The sequence below is a fragment of the Haematobia irritans genome, chromosome 5, assembly GCF_050003625.1.
Source record: "Haematobia irritans isolate KBUSLIRL chromosome 5, ASM5000362v1, whole genome shotgun sequence".
Lineage (NCBI taxonomy): Eukaryota > Metazoa > Arthropoda > Insecta > Diptera > Muscidae > Haematobia > Haematobia irritans.
This window is the reverse complement of record NC_134401.1, coordinates 166,902,010-166,916,706: the sequence shown is the minus strand read 5'-3', so window position 1 is coordinate 166,916,706 and position 14,697 is coordinate 166,902,010. Positions and strand designations below refer to the sequence as shown.

Genomic DNA, 14,697 nt, shown 5'->3' with positions numbered 1-14,697 from the left:
TTTATAATGTGAAATAAAGGTAAATATTATGTGGTTATAATTAACCCAGCAAAAACTCTCATTACCCGGTAATCTTGTAGATAAGCCTATTTAAAAATTAATAACCACTTATTAATTAGCATCGCTTCGGATTACATTTATATAAGCATGTCCTAGGAGGAAAGTACTTCTCCCCAGGCATACTTTCGGCCACAAAATAAGTAGTGCATTTAAAGCATATAATCACCTAATATGTAATGACTTATTCGTAGATACACCAAAGCTTGCAAAATAGCCACTTATTGTCTCAGGCAACCAAATCTCGAATATATTGATTTCTATCGCCGATCAAATTAATGTCACACTTAAAATAGAAATAAATGTAGGTTTAAGGGAGTTGGATTCGTGAATTACGTTATAATATATCCAATAGCCAATTCACATAAGGTTCGAAATCTACTAAAAGTGGATTTTAAGTCTCTTTTTTATAAGGCAAATGGCATTTGAAATTTAGTTTAAGCGCATGAAATTTAGTTTAAGCGCATTATACCATGAGGTATAAGAAAGCATTTATTTAAAACATAATATGACAATGTCATTAAACACAAGTATTATGAAATATTTGTGATAAAAAAATCTTAACGGAAAAATCTTCAGAATTACCGTTACATTACATATTCTTTTGTGCTCGATTATGTGAATACTTATATTAACTACAACTGCCTAAAAATTTGAGAATAACAATTCGAAAATTACCGAGAAGTATTTATTTTTGTCATTACAAGTTAGTCATTATAACTCGCCGCAATGTAATGCAACGTGTAATGACAGCTTTACTCCTGGTAATGTCAATTGTAATGAGATGTGGTTACCTAGTTTTTGCTGGGTAAGGTTATGCTGGGAAGAATGAATGAATGAATGAATGGGTTCTTGAGTATATTGTGTGTGAGTAAATACATGGCTTTAGACAGGGTGATGCAAATCAATGCAAAAAATATGTGATGGCAAGGAATGGAGAGAGAGAGATAGAAACCTTATGGGATCTCTGCGCTGAAAAGAGCCTACTACAGTCATTGGTAGTAGACCCCATATACCATATACCCACCACCATAGAATGATGATGAGGTTATAATAAGTTTGTCATCTCGTTTGTATCCATTTTGGACTATATAAAGAATATACATATATTTTCGATCAGGGATCAGACGATATAACCATGTCCGTCTAGCCGTCTGTCAGTCTGTTGTAATCACGCTACGCAGGCCTAGTTCGAAGATGGGTTGTATCGGTTCAGGTTTTGATATAGGCCCCATATAAAACAACCCCCCCCCCAAATGGGGGGTCTTGAGTATTTAGACACCACAATTTTCATCCGATTTGTCTGCAATTGAAAATCTACAGCTATTTTAGGTCACAAAGAGGTGTGTCGAATATCGACATTATCGGCCCGTGTTTTGGTATAGCTCACATATAGACGTAGAGCTATTTTTGGTCGACAAAGAGGTGTGCCGAATGTGGTATATATCGGTCAATTTTTTAGTACACTGAAAAAACAGTGAACCCAGCAGGAAGAAAACTTTCGTTTAATTTTAGAAAATTTTGAATATTTGTAGAAAATGTTAACTAAACAGTATTACAAACGTTGACATCACGCCGATGTCATAAAAATAAGTAAATATTTTTCGACAAATACAAGAAAATTTATTAGACATAACTAAGTTTTTTCACTTGTTAAAGAAAATTTTGTAGTTTGAAGAAAAAACTTGGAGTTCAAAATTGCAAGAATGTCTTTAGTGACATACGAAGTTCACGATGGACGCATTTTTGGTAAAATTTACAAATTTAAAGAAATTCTGAACTATTTTGTGGAAGACACGAATTTAGTTAATCTTTATGCTTCTTTGAGTATATTTTTTTCCTCGGGTTTAGTTAATTTAACTAACGTACACAAAAAAAGTATTGGAGTAAAGAAAACTTTCTCCAAACATAATATTTCTATGAAATAAAATAAAGTTAAATTGGCTTTAGTGAAATAGAGAGTTCACTTTTTTTTTGAGTGTATAGACATACAGATTGATCTCCTGATTTGTCTTCTTCGACCTCTGTAGGCCCACATATATGTGGGCTGCATATGGTGTGTATCGGTCCATGTTTTGGACCGATCTCCAGATTTGAATTCTTGGAGGTGTAGACAACGGTTGCTAATCGAACCAAAAATAATCTACCAAAATTTGGAGAAAATTTTATCAAAAAAATACCAAACAAAAATCGTATTGAAAAATTGTATTCCTATAGAAAATTTTGTCAAAATTTTATTTCTATAGAAAATTTTGTCAAAATTTTGTTTTTATAGAAATTTTTATCAAAATTTTATTATTTCTATAGAACATTTTATCAAAATTTTATTTTTACAGAAAATTTTGTCAAAATTTTATTTCTATAAAAAACCTTGTCAAAATGTTATTTCAATAGAAAATGTTATCAAAATTTTATTTCTATAGAAATTTTTATCAAAATTTTATTTCTATAAAAAAATTTTGTCAAAAATTTAATTCCATAGAAAATTTTGTGAAAATTTCATTTCTATACAAAATTTTATTTCTATAGAAAATTTTATTTCTATAGAAAATTTTGTCAAAATTTTATTTCTATAGAAAATCGTATCAAAATTTTATTTCTATAGAAAATTTTATCAAAATTTTATTTCTATAGAAAATCTTGTCAAAATTTTACCAAATATAGAAAATTTTATCAAAATTTTATTTCTATAGAAAATTTTATCAAAATTTTATTTCTGTAGAAAATCTTGTCAAAAATTTATTTCTATAAAAAAATTTTTGTCAAAATTTTATTTCCGTAGAAAATTTTGTCAACATTTTATTTCGATAGAAAATTTTATTTCTATAGGAAACTTTGTCAAAAATTTATTTCTATAGAAAATTTTGTCAAAATTTTATTTCTATAGAAAATTTTGTCAACATTTTATTTCTGTAGAAAATTTTGTCAAAATTTTATTTCCGTAGAAAAATTTGTCAAAATTTTATTTCCGTAGAAAAATTTGTCAAAATGTTATTTCTATAGAAAATTTTATCAAAATTTTATTTCTATAGAAATTTTTATTAAAATTTTACTTCTATAAAAAAATTTCTTCAAAATTTTAATTCCATAGAAAATTTTGTCAAAATTTTATTTTATAGAAAATTTTTTCAAAAATTTTAATTCCATTGAAAATTTTTGCAAAATTTTATTTCTATAGAAACTTTTATCAAAATTTTATTTCTATAGAAATTTTTTTCAAAATTTTATTTCTATAGGAAACTTTGTCAAAAATTTATTTCTATAGAAAATTTTGTCAAAATTTTATTTCTATAGAACATTTTATTTCTGTAGAAAATTTTGTCAAAATTTTATTTCCGTAGAAAATTTTGTCAAAATGTTATTTCATTGAAAATTGTGCCAAAATGTTATTTCTATAGAAAATTTTATCAAAATTTTATTTCTATAGAAAATCTTGTCAAAATTTTATTTCTATAAAAAAAATTTTGTCAAAATTTTATTTCCGTAGAAAATTTTGTCAACATTTTATTTCTATAGAAAATTTTGTCAAACTATTATTTCTATAGAAAATTTTGTCAAACTATTATTTCTATAGAAAATTTTATCAACATTTTATTTCTATAGGAAATCTTCTCAAAGTTTTATTTCTATAGATTTTTTTTCAAAATTTTAATTCCATAGAAAATGTTGTCAAAATTTTATTTCTATAGAAAACTTTATCAAAATTTTATTTCTATAGAAATTTTTATCAAAATTTTACTTCTATAAAAAAAATTTGTCAACATTTTAATTCCATAGAAAATTTTTTCAAAATTTTATATTTATAGGAAATTTGGTCAAAATTTTATTTATATAGAAAATTTTGTCAAAATTGTATTTCTTAGAAAATTTTATTTCTATAAAAAATTTTGTCAAAATTTTATTTCTATAGAAAATTTTGTCAAAATTTTATTTCTATAGAAATTTTTATCAAAATTTTACTTCTATAATAAAATTTTGTCAAACTTTTATTTCTATAGAAAACTTTGTCAAAATTTTAGTTCCATAGAAAATTTTTAAAAAATTTTATTTCTATAGAAAATTTTGTCAAAATTTTAATCCCATAGAAAATTTTGTCAAAATTTTATTTCTATAGAAAATTTTGTCAAAATTTTACTTCTATAGAAAATTTTGTCAAAATTTTAGTTCTATAGAAAATTTTATCAAAATTTTACTTCTATAAAAAAATTTTGTCAAAATTTTATTTCTATAGAAAACTTTGTCAACATTTTAATTCCATAGAAAATTTCTTCAAAATTTTAATTCCATAGAAAATTTTGTCAAAATTTTATTTTATAGAAATTTTTTTCAAAAATTTTAATTCCATTGAAAATTTTTGCAAAATTTTATTTCTGTAGAAACTTTTATCAAAATTTTATTTCTATAGAAAATTTTTTCAAAATTTTATTTCTATAGAAAATTTTATCAAAATCTTATTTCTATAGACAATTTTATTAAAATTTTATTTCTATAGAAAATGTTATCAAAATTTTAATTCCAAAGAAAATTTTGTGAAAATTTCATTTTTATAGAAAATCTTGTCAAAATTTTATTTCTATAGAACTTTTTATCAAAATTTTACTTCTATAAAAAAATTTTGTCAGCATTTTATTTCTATAGAAAAATTTGTCAAAATTTTATTTCTATAGAAAATTTTATCAAAATTTTATTTCTATAGAAATTTTTATCAAAATTTTAGTTCCATAGAAAATTTTGTCAAAATTTTATTTCTATAGAAATTTTTATCAAAATTTTATTTCTATATAATTTTAATTCCATAGAAAATTTTGTGAAAATTTAATTTCTATAGAAAATGTTGTGAAAATTTTATTTCTATAGAACATTTTGTCAAAATTGTATTTCTATAGAAAATTTTGTCAAAATTTTATTTCTATAGGAAATTTTATCAAAATTTTATTTCTATAGATTTTTTTGTCAAAATTTTATTTCTATAGAAAATTTTGTCAAAATTTTATTTCTATAAAAAAATGTTGTCAAAATTTTATTTCTATAGAAAACTTTGTCAAAATTTTAATTCCATAGAAAATTTTCTCAAAATTTTATTTCTATAGAAAATTTTATCAAAATTTTATTTTTATAGAAAGTCTTGTCAAAGTTTCATTTTTAAATTTTAATTCTATGAAAAATTTTAATTCTATAGAAAATGTTGTCAAAATTTTATTTCTATAGAAAATTTTGTCAAAATTTTAATTCCTTAGAAAATGTGTTCAAAATTTTATTTCTATAGAAAATGTTGTCAACATTTTATTCCATAAAAAATTTCATAAAAATTTTATTTCCATAGAAAATTTTGTCAAAATTTTATTTCCATAGAAAATTATGTCAAAATTTTATTTCCATAGAAATTTTTTTTAAAATTTTATTCCTATAGGAAATTTTGCAAAAATTTTACTTCTACAGTTTTTTTTTAAACAACTATAGAATTTCGATTTACGGCCATTTTCATGTATCTCCGTTAGACTTTAACTCCCAGTTAACAGAAAGTAAAATCGAAATATCTTATCTCCGGTTAACTTTAACTGAAAAATGTTTAGCAGTTAAGTTCCTAACTGGCATATGGAATATATTGACAAGATGACAGGCATGTCCATATTACGGTTTAAAAGTTCGTTAGCTAACGTAGCACTAACGGAGCTTCCTGAAAATGGGGGTTAAAATCATATGAAAGGCACGTTTCATTGGAGTTTCTTGCACTCTTAGACAAGTTATTTAACGTTCCTTTAAAACTCAAACTAAACTTGGCCGATTTACTTGGGAGGGTCTCTCATCAAATGCACTACAGTGAAACCTCTGAAAGGTGGACACCTACGGTAGCCTAAACTTTGTCCACCTTTCAGTGGTGTCCAGGTATGAGAGGTTAAGTTTTAGGTGTTAATATGGCAAACGTCCCCAGACAAGTGTCCCTGTTTGGGAGATGTCCAGTTTTCAGCTTTATTAGTCGAAAAAATCTGAATAAAATTTCTACGGCACCTGTTTACGGGAATGTACTAAACAATATTAAATTGCTCTTCGAAAGTTGACATAGAAATTTAATTTCTTTTGGCAAAATTCGATTAGTCGAAATTATCCATTTTTGATATTTATATACCCAGAATTTAATAATAATAATTTTATATTTTTCAATGTTGTTTACTAATTAATAAATATTTAATTTCAGGATTTTAGCACCTGTCACAAAATCACATCCGACATCCTGTAAGTACTTTTTTCTAAACAATTTTTATTTGCTTTAGAAACAAAACCTTTTTTTATTAATTTTCTATGTACAGTCTTTTGGTATACCCTGTATGTTTTTATGCAACAATGAATTCTCTTATAATTTCCCGTTGCCATCTAGATAAATTAATGGTTTTTGAGTTTTCGACCCAACACTAAAGTAGTGTGTGCGTTTTCACAAAAACTTTACAGTTTTTATCGTTTTCGCATTGTTGCGTAAACAATGTTGTGTTGAGTTGAGTTAAGGAATACGAAGGATTTATTTTCCATTATGGCCGAGTAGTTTTAATGTTGCTTCTTTGATATGACCTTGACAGTGATCCTTTATGCACTGTCAAGTTTTTAGCTTAACTATTAAACCATAAATTATATCATTTATTATTCGAACAAGAGATTTCTTTAACGTTATTCTAATGCCCGTGAATTGTTATGTGTGTGTGTGTGTGTGTGTGGTGGAAGAGTAATCATTTATATTCGTTTATATACCCCATTAACAGAGAATGATAAGATATGGAAATTAGCTGAATATTTTATAGCCAAATATTCAATGATGTAGATATTCATTATTTAGTTGTTTGATAAAGAAGTAGCTTGCAGATATTTTTTTTGTATTTTGGAGATCCTTTAGCTTTAATCCGGAAGCACTATGTATTTTAATGATTTTTAATGAATTTGAAATGGGTTTGCCATAGGGCTGAAGATTTTTATTCAAAACTTGTTCCATGTTCATTTGAATCGAAAAATAGAATGATTTAAAATATTAAAAGAAAAATTATTTCCTAAATTATTATACCCTCCACCGTGGGATGGGGGTATATTAACTTTGTCATTCGGTTTGTAACACATCGAAATATTGCTCTAAGACCCCATAAAGTATATATATTCTGGGTCGTGGAGAAATTCTGAGTCGATCTGAGCATGTCCGTCCGTCCGTCTGTTGAAATCACGCTAACTTCCGAACGAAACAAGCTATCGACTTGAAACTTGGCAAAAGTAGTTGTTATTGATGTAGGTCAGATGGTATTGCGAATGGGCCATATCGGTCCACTTTTACATATAGCCCCCAAATAAACGAACCCCCATATTTGGCTTGCAGATCTTCTGAGAGAAGCAAATTTCATCCGATTCGGCTGAAATTTGGTACATAGTGTTAGTTTAACAACCATGAAAAATTGGTCCACATCGGTCCATAATTATATATAGCCACCATATAAACCGATCCCCCGATTTGGCTTGCGGAGCCTCTAAGAGAAGCACATTTCATCCGATCGGGCTGAAATTTGGTACATGGAGTTAGCACCAGAGAATGAAGCCGACCCATTTTTGTCGGCGGCGGCTGACACTAAATATTTGCCTCCGGCGGCGGCGGCTTGACGGCTTAGCCGATTAAAAATTATCGATTCGGCGGCGCAAAATTATCTATTATAAAATCAATTTGAAGTTTTCCGAATTGTAATGAGATTAGTTGTACAACCAATCCTACAATCAAATTTACATTTCATTCAAATTTTTTGAGCTAAATTTTTGTAAAACTATTATAGCAACTTGATACTAATTCATTGAAGGTGGAAAGTTCAAAAGTTTGGCAAAAACTATAACAAATATTATTAAATTTTTCTGATATAAATCAATATTTTAGATTAATTGGCGGCTAAATTAGAGTCGAGATGAGTCGACATATTCGGCGGCGGCGTCGATTGCTAAAAACGGGTCGGCGACGGCTAAAATCGGCGGCGCGACTCGGCGGCTTCATTCTCTGGTCAGCACATGATCTATAGCAACCATGCACAAATTGGTCTACATCGGTCCATAATTATATATAGCCCCCATATAAACCGATCCCAAGATTTGGCTTGCGGAGCCTCTAAGAGAAGCAAATTTCATCCGATCGGGCTGAAATTTGGTACATGGTGTAAACACATGATCTCATCCATGCCAAAATTGGTCCACATCGGTCCATAATTATATATAGCCCCCATATAAATCGATCCCCCGATTTGGCTTGCGGAGCCTCTAAGAGAAGCAAATTTCATCCGATCCGGCTTAAATTTGGTACATGGTGTTAGTATATGGTCTCTACCAAACATGCAAAAATTGGTCTACATCGGTCCATAATTATATATAGCCCCCATATAAACCGATCCCCAGATTTGGCTTGCGGAGCCTCTAGAGAAGCAAATTTCATCCGATCGGGCTGAAATTTGGTTCATGCTGTCAGCACATGATCTCTAGCAACAATGCCAAAATTGGTCCACATCGGTCCATAATTATATATAGCCCCCATATAAACCGATCCCCCGATTTGGCTTGCGGAGCCTCTAAGAGAATCAAATTTCATCCGATGCGGCTGAAATTTGGTATGTGGTGTAAGTATATGGTCACTAACAACTATGCAAAAATTGGTCAACATCGGTCAATAATTATATATAGCCCCGATATAAACCGATCCCCCGATTTGACTTGCGGAGCCTCTAAGAGAAGCAAATTTCATCCGATCGGGCTGAAATTTGGTTCATGGTGTCAGCACATGATCTCTAGCAACCATGCCAAAATTGGTCCACATCGGTCCATAATTATATATAGCCCCCATATAAACCGATCCCCCGATTTGGCTTGCGGAGCCTCTAAGAGAATCAAATTTCATCCGATACGGCTGAAATTTGGTACGTTGTGTAAGCATATGGTCTCTAACAACTATGCAAAAATTGGTCCACATCGGTCAATAATTATATATATAGCCCCGATATAAACCGATCCCCCGATTTGGCTTGCGGAGCCTCTAAGAGAAGCTAATTTCATCCGATCCGGCTGACATTTGGTACATTGTGTTAGTATATGGTCTCTAATGACCATGCAAAAATTGGTCTACATAGGTCCATAATTATATATAGCCCCCATATAAACCGATCACCAGATTTGACATACGGAGCCTCTTGGAAGACCAAAATTCATCCGATTCGGTTGAAATTTGGTACGTGATGTTAGTATATGGTATCCAACAATCATGCAGGAATTGGTTCATATCAGTCCCTAATTATATATAGCCCCCATTTAAACCGATCCCCAGATTTGACTCCGTTTCCTTTTGGAGAAGCAAAATTCATCCGATCTGGTGGAAATTTGGTACGTGGTTGTAGTATATGATATTTAACAACCATGCCAAAAGTGGTCCATATCAGTCCATAATCATATATAGCCCCCATATATACCGATCCCTAGATTTGGTTTTGAAGCCTCTTGGAAGAGTAAATTTCATCCGAGTCAGTTGAAATTTGATACATTGTATTAGTATATGGCCGTTAACAACCATGCCTAACCAGGTCCATATCGGTCTATAGTTATATATAGCCCTCAGATAAATCGATATCCAATCACACACAAATTGGTACATATCAAGTTCATAATTGTATATAGCCCCCATATAAGCGACCCCCATATTTCAATTCTGACTCTACCGTGCAAAAGTCCATATCGATTCGTAATTATTTGTAGATTTACCTATACCTAACTTTTTTGTCTAATATGTACCACGTATGGACTAACTCACAATTTAGAAAACGATGTTAAGAAGTTTTATGATACCACAACCCAATTAATTCGATTGTGGATGACAGTCTTTCGTAGAAGTTTCTACGCTATCCATGGTGGAGGGTACATAAGATTCGGCCTGGCCGAACTTGCGGCCGTATATATAGCCGGCGGTCATGGGAGTATATGTAGATCTTGTTATTAATTTGTTTCGTTATAACGAAAATTCGATGGAGCAATGGACTATGCCTTCTCAGTAATGCTGGTAAAATTTCTGAGCTTCTCTAAGTGGTTTCACTTCAGTAAGAAATGCCGTTCGGGCTCAGCTATAAAAAAGAGACCCTTTGTCTTTGGGCTTAAGATAAAATCGGGTAGCATTCAGTGATAAGAGAGAAGTTCATCTTTGTGGTATCATAATAAAGTTAATAATCTAAGGGAACCTTTGTTTGTACGAGACAGTAAAATAGTAAAAAATACGACAAAGTCAGCAGTGACATTTTTTAATATTTTACTACACAGAAAAAAAAATACTACCAAAATGTGTCCAATTAAAATGTTAATTGAATATGAAACTTTTTCAATTAAAAAATTAATTGATGCAATTAACTTTTTAATCAAATTCGGAAGACTAAGGCTATGGTCACACTAGGCAAATATTTGACCAAAATGAATGTCAAAAATTTTTCCAGAACCATTTTCCAAATATCTTGATAAGGTTTTTGGAAAATAATCCTACCATAATGTTATATATCCAATATGAGCTAAATTTTTTTCTGATTTGGCTGTGGCGACGGATTTTTTTCATGGATTTCTGTCAAAGGCTTACGTTAACAATTTACGTTAAAACAGCTATATCCCTATCCTATAGTGGAGATATAAAAAGTCGACTAATAAAATTCCCCGCGAAATTTAAATGAACATGTCTTACTATTTTTTGACCGAGTGTAATATATTGATTTACACCGTTTCAAGAGAACACTTGATTTCGAGTTTGTATTTGTTATCACAATAGGCCAATAAGCAAGTGTCGTTAACAGATATTTAAATCAAGTTCTTTGTTTTTCAATCTTAAGGACCTTAGGCAAACACTTTACCATCAAATCAAAAGGAAAATCACACCATAAAGAAATCATCACCACAACCCCCAACAATTTCAAGCACTGCTCCCTCATTTTAAAAATGAGTGCTATTTCAATGGGTATTATTACACCACAATGCTTCTCAATGTTCTTTTATCTAAGAGAAATAAAGAGAAGAGAAAGGGATAGGGAGAGAGAGACATTGTGAGAGCTTATTTATTTAAGCTTGAGAATAATTAATGTGAGCAAAGCCTTTTCTACGCTACGCAGTAAGAGCATTGTGTAATGAATAATGTCGCCATCACTTACCCAGCCGTTTTTCCTTAGCTATAAGGCGATAAAAGGTCAAGGCCAAAATGTTTTACAAAATTACACAAATAAACCACGTGTCCAAAAGAGTTAATTTTTCTATGGTCCCCTCCGCTTGTGTGCTTACTTGGCATCTCTTAGATTCCGATGGGTTTTTTGAGGAATGTGCTAGGTTGGCTTCTAAGGAATAGAAAATCAAGCATTGCTTGTCGTTCGACAAGAGCTTGTGATGCATTTCAATGAATTGGCTTGACAGTCGTTTTGTGAGATGCGGGTCCCCAGCTGCGATAACCAAGACGTTTGTTTTCCGTTACATTTCCAGATATATAATACACGCACACGAACACACGGATGCAACAGTTTCCGATGTAGAATGATACTGAATTTTCTTGTTGCACAATGTTGGTAACATATTCGTATGTTTTGTTATTAGCTGTGTTCGGGTAGCCGATAATTTTTCATAATTTCAACAAATTTTTACATGAAGTTTTTTTTTTTACTCCAAAAGTCAGAAAAAAAAGATCCATAGAGTGAGAGAGAAATTGACAATTGGCAATTGAGAGATAGAGATAACACATTAATACCATGTATGAGATAGCACATTAATACCAGGGATATTTTACTCATAAACAAATCATATCCCTACAAACATTTGCTATCGAAAATGTATCGAAGTAGTTTCGCCATGGAAGATAAAACCTCCATGGGCGATATCATTTTCTTATCGAGTTAGTGTCCCCGTTCGGGAAAAAATGTCCCACTACGCGATAGTATTCTCGGGGAATCGAACCAGTGGCTAAAAGAAGTCAAAAAAGGGATAGCTATTTTTTAAAAAATAAAAATGATGATCGGATGCACCGAGCGTTGAACTCGGAATCTTTCGTTTTCAAGTCAGAGGCTCTCCCATTGTGCCACCCACGCTCGTTGGTTGATAATGGCCTTTTACACATATGTACTTTCAGAGAGGTGCTATTGAAAAATGGCCTTTAGTGGCCTTTTACACACATGTACTTTCAGAGAGGTGCTATTGAAAAATTAGCTATGTCGATGTATGAAGTCTATATTTAGATTTTTGATCGCTGTTAGATTCGAATTTGTTTCGAAACGGAAACACCCCACGCGATAGTTGTTTTTACTGTTGTTGTGGTTGAGATTTTACTACCAGAAAACTTCCTGGCGATCCGAAATAGTGACATCTTAGCGAAAGACGATAAAACAAACACCCAAATGTTCGCAGGGATGTGCCAATTATCTCACAATGTCAATTAGAAGATTAGTAAAAAAATACGAATATGCTTGTTCTTTAATTGGTTAAAAAGCTGTAAATAAGTTTACGGTAAATAGGTTTTGCAATAACGGTTGTCCCAATTGGTAGAATTCTACCAAAAATGGTAGATTTTGAAGTGTTTGCACAAAAAAAGACGGGAAAAAAATTATACACAAATGAAACAAACAAAAAATCGAAAATTTTCTTCAGAAATAAAATTTTTACAAAGTTTTCTATAGAAATAAAATTTTTACAAAATTTTCTATAGAAATAAAATTTTTACAAAATTTTCTATAGAAATAAAATTTTTACAAAATTTTCTATAGAAATAAAATTTTTACAAAATTTTCTATAGAAATAAAATTTTTACAAAATTTTCTATAGAAATAAAATTTTTACAAAATTTTCTATAGAAATAAAATTTTGACAAAATTTTCTTCAGAAATAAAATTTTTAAAAAATTTTCTATAGAAATAAAATTTTTACAAAATTTTCTATAGAAATAAAATTTTGACAAAATTTTCTATAAAAATACAATTTTGACAAAATTTTCTATAGAAATAAAATTTTGACAAAATTTTCTATAGAAATAAAATTTTTAAAAAATGTTCTATAGAAATAAATTGTTAAAAAAATTCTATAGAAATAAAATTCTGACAAAATTTTCTATAGAAATAACATTTTGACAAAATTTTCAATAGAAATACAATTTTGACAAAATTTTGTATAGAAGTACAATTTTGACAAAATTTTCTATAGAAATACAATTTTGACAAAATTTTCTATTGAAACACAATTTTGACAAAATTTTCTTCAGAAATACAATTTTGACAAAATTTTCTTCAGAAATAAAATTTTTAAAAAAATTTCTATAGAAATAAAATTTTGACAAAATTTTCTATAGGAATAAAATTTTGAAAAAAATTCTATAAAAATAAAATTCTGGCAAAAATTTCTAAAGAAATGAAATTTTTACAAAATTTTCTAAAGAAATGAAATTTTTACAAAATTTTCTATAGAAATAAAATTTTGACAAAATTTTAAATTGTCGCTTTTTTTTAGGAGTGATCAAAAAATAATAAATAAACTTCTAAAATAAAATAATAAAACACTTCTTTTGAAGAAACATTTTTTCCATAACAATCGCTAAAATACAATCAAACTTGGGCAAACAAGAAGGTTTTATTTGGTAGTTTTTTGGTAAAATTTTCTTCAAGTTGTGGTAGATTATTTTTGGCTCGAGTGGCAACCGAGATTGTAATTAGTATTCGCTTACATTTCTTTTGATTCTACAAATTTTTTTCTTTTTTTCTTACAAATTTTTAGGGTATATTTTACTGGAAAAGTACACACAAACAGACCTATTTACACACAGCTATCGAATTACAAGTTAATTCAAAGGAAATACTTTTATATTCAAATGCTTTCTTCAACTATTTTTTTTATCGGAATTAAATTTGTTGTTAATCTCTCATTCACAGCGAGCCAGCAAGCATATCCTTCCTTTGGCCACTCTACCTGCTCTCCTGTCATTATCAACATTGTCAGCAATTGGTAGTACACGTGTCACGCGTGTGCCTTGCATTAAAGCGTAACCCTTCATAGGGTTTTTGGCCAAGAAGAGCTGGCAAAGCATTTCTTCCTAACACACCATGACCACCACCACGATCTAATAGTTTCACAAAAATGGTCTCCCTAAATACGAATAGACAAACTAATGCAGGTTCAGGTGTAAAATATTAAAAAGGTGGTTATGCTGTATTAACGGTTCGTACGTGTGTCGGGGACAATGAAATTTAGTGACACACGCCAGTTTATGTCCCTCGCTTGGCTAGCGGGTCGTTCACATGCATGGCTGCTTAGGTCGTATGGGCCCCTATAAATCGTTGCATACGTTGTTACAGTCCAGACCAAGTGACTGCAACAACGCTTTTTTGCCATTGATAACCTGTAGAGTAGTTTGTCTGTCAGTGACAATATTAGCTCTTCATTCATGACTAGCCAATCTCGCAAAAGGATTTAAATCTTTCGGTGGGATTATGTGGGGGAGGATTTGTTGCACAATGGTTTCACACCTACCCACTAAACAAACAATTTGGTCACGCTAGTGATTTGAATAGGTAAATGCAAATCGGTGATTAGGTTTTCCCTTTAATCCCAATCTGTATGACCACCTGCTTTGATGAATTGAATAGAAATGTT

The 14,697-nt window shown here is 30.0% G+C and overlaps 1 protein-coding gene across 1 annotated transcript in view; it reads left to right on the top strand.

Moving 5' to 3' along the window:
* Nucleotides 1-14,697, top strand: part of Ipk1 (Inositol phosphate kinase 1) — a 389,218-nt gene that overhangs the window by 213,537 nt on the left and 160,984 nt on the right. Inside the window, exon 4 of the mRNA XM_075312226.1 lies at nt 6,254-6,291. The gene's annotated coding sequence lies outside the window, so the exon portion shown is untranslated. The remainder of the gene's footprint in view (nt 1-6,253; nt 6,292-14,697) is intronic.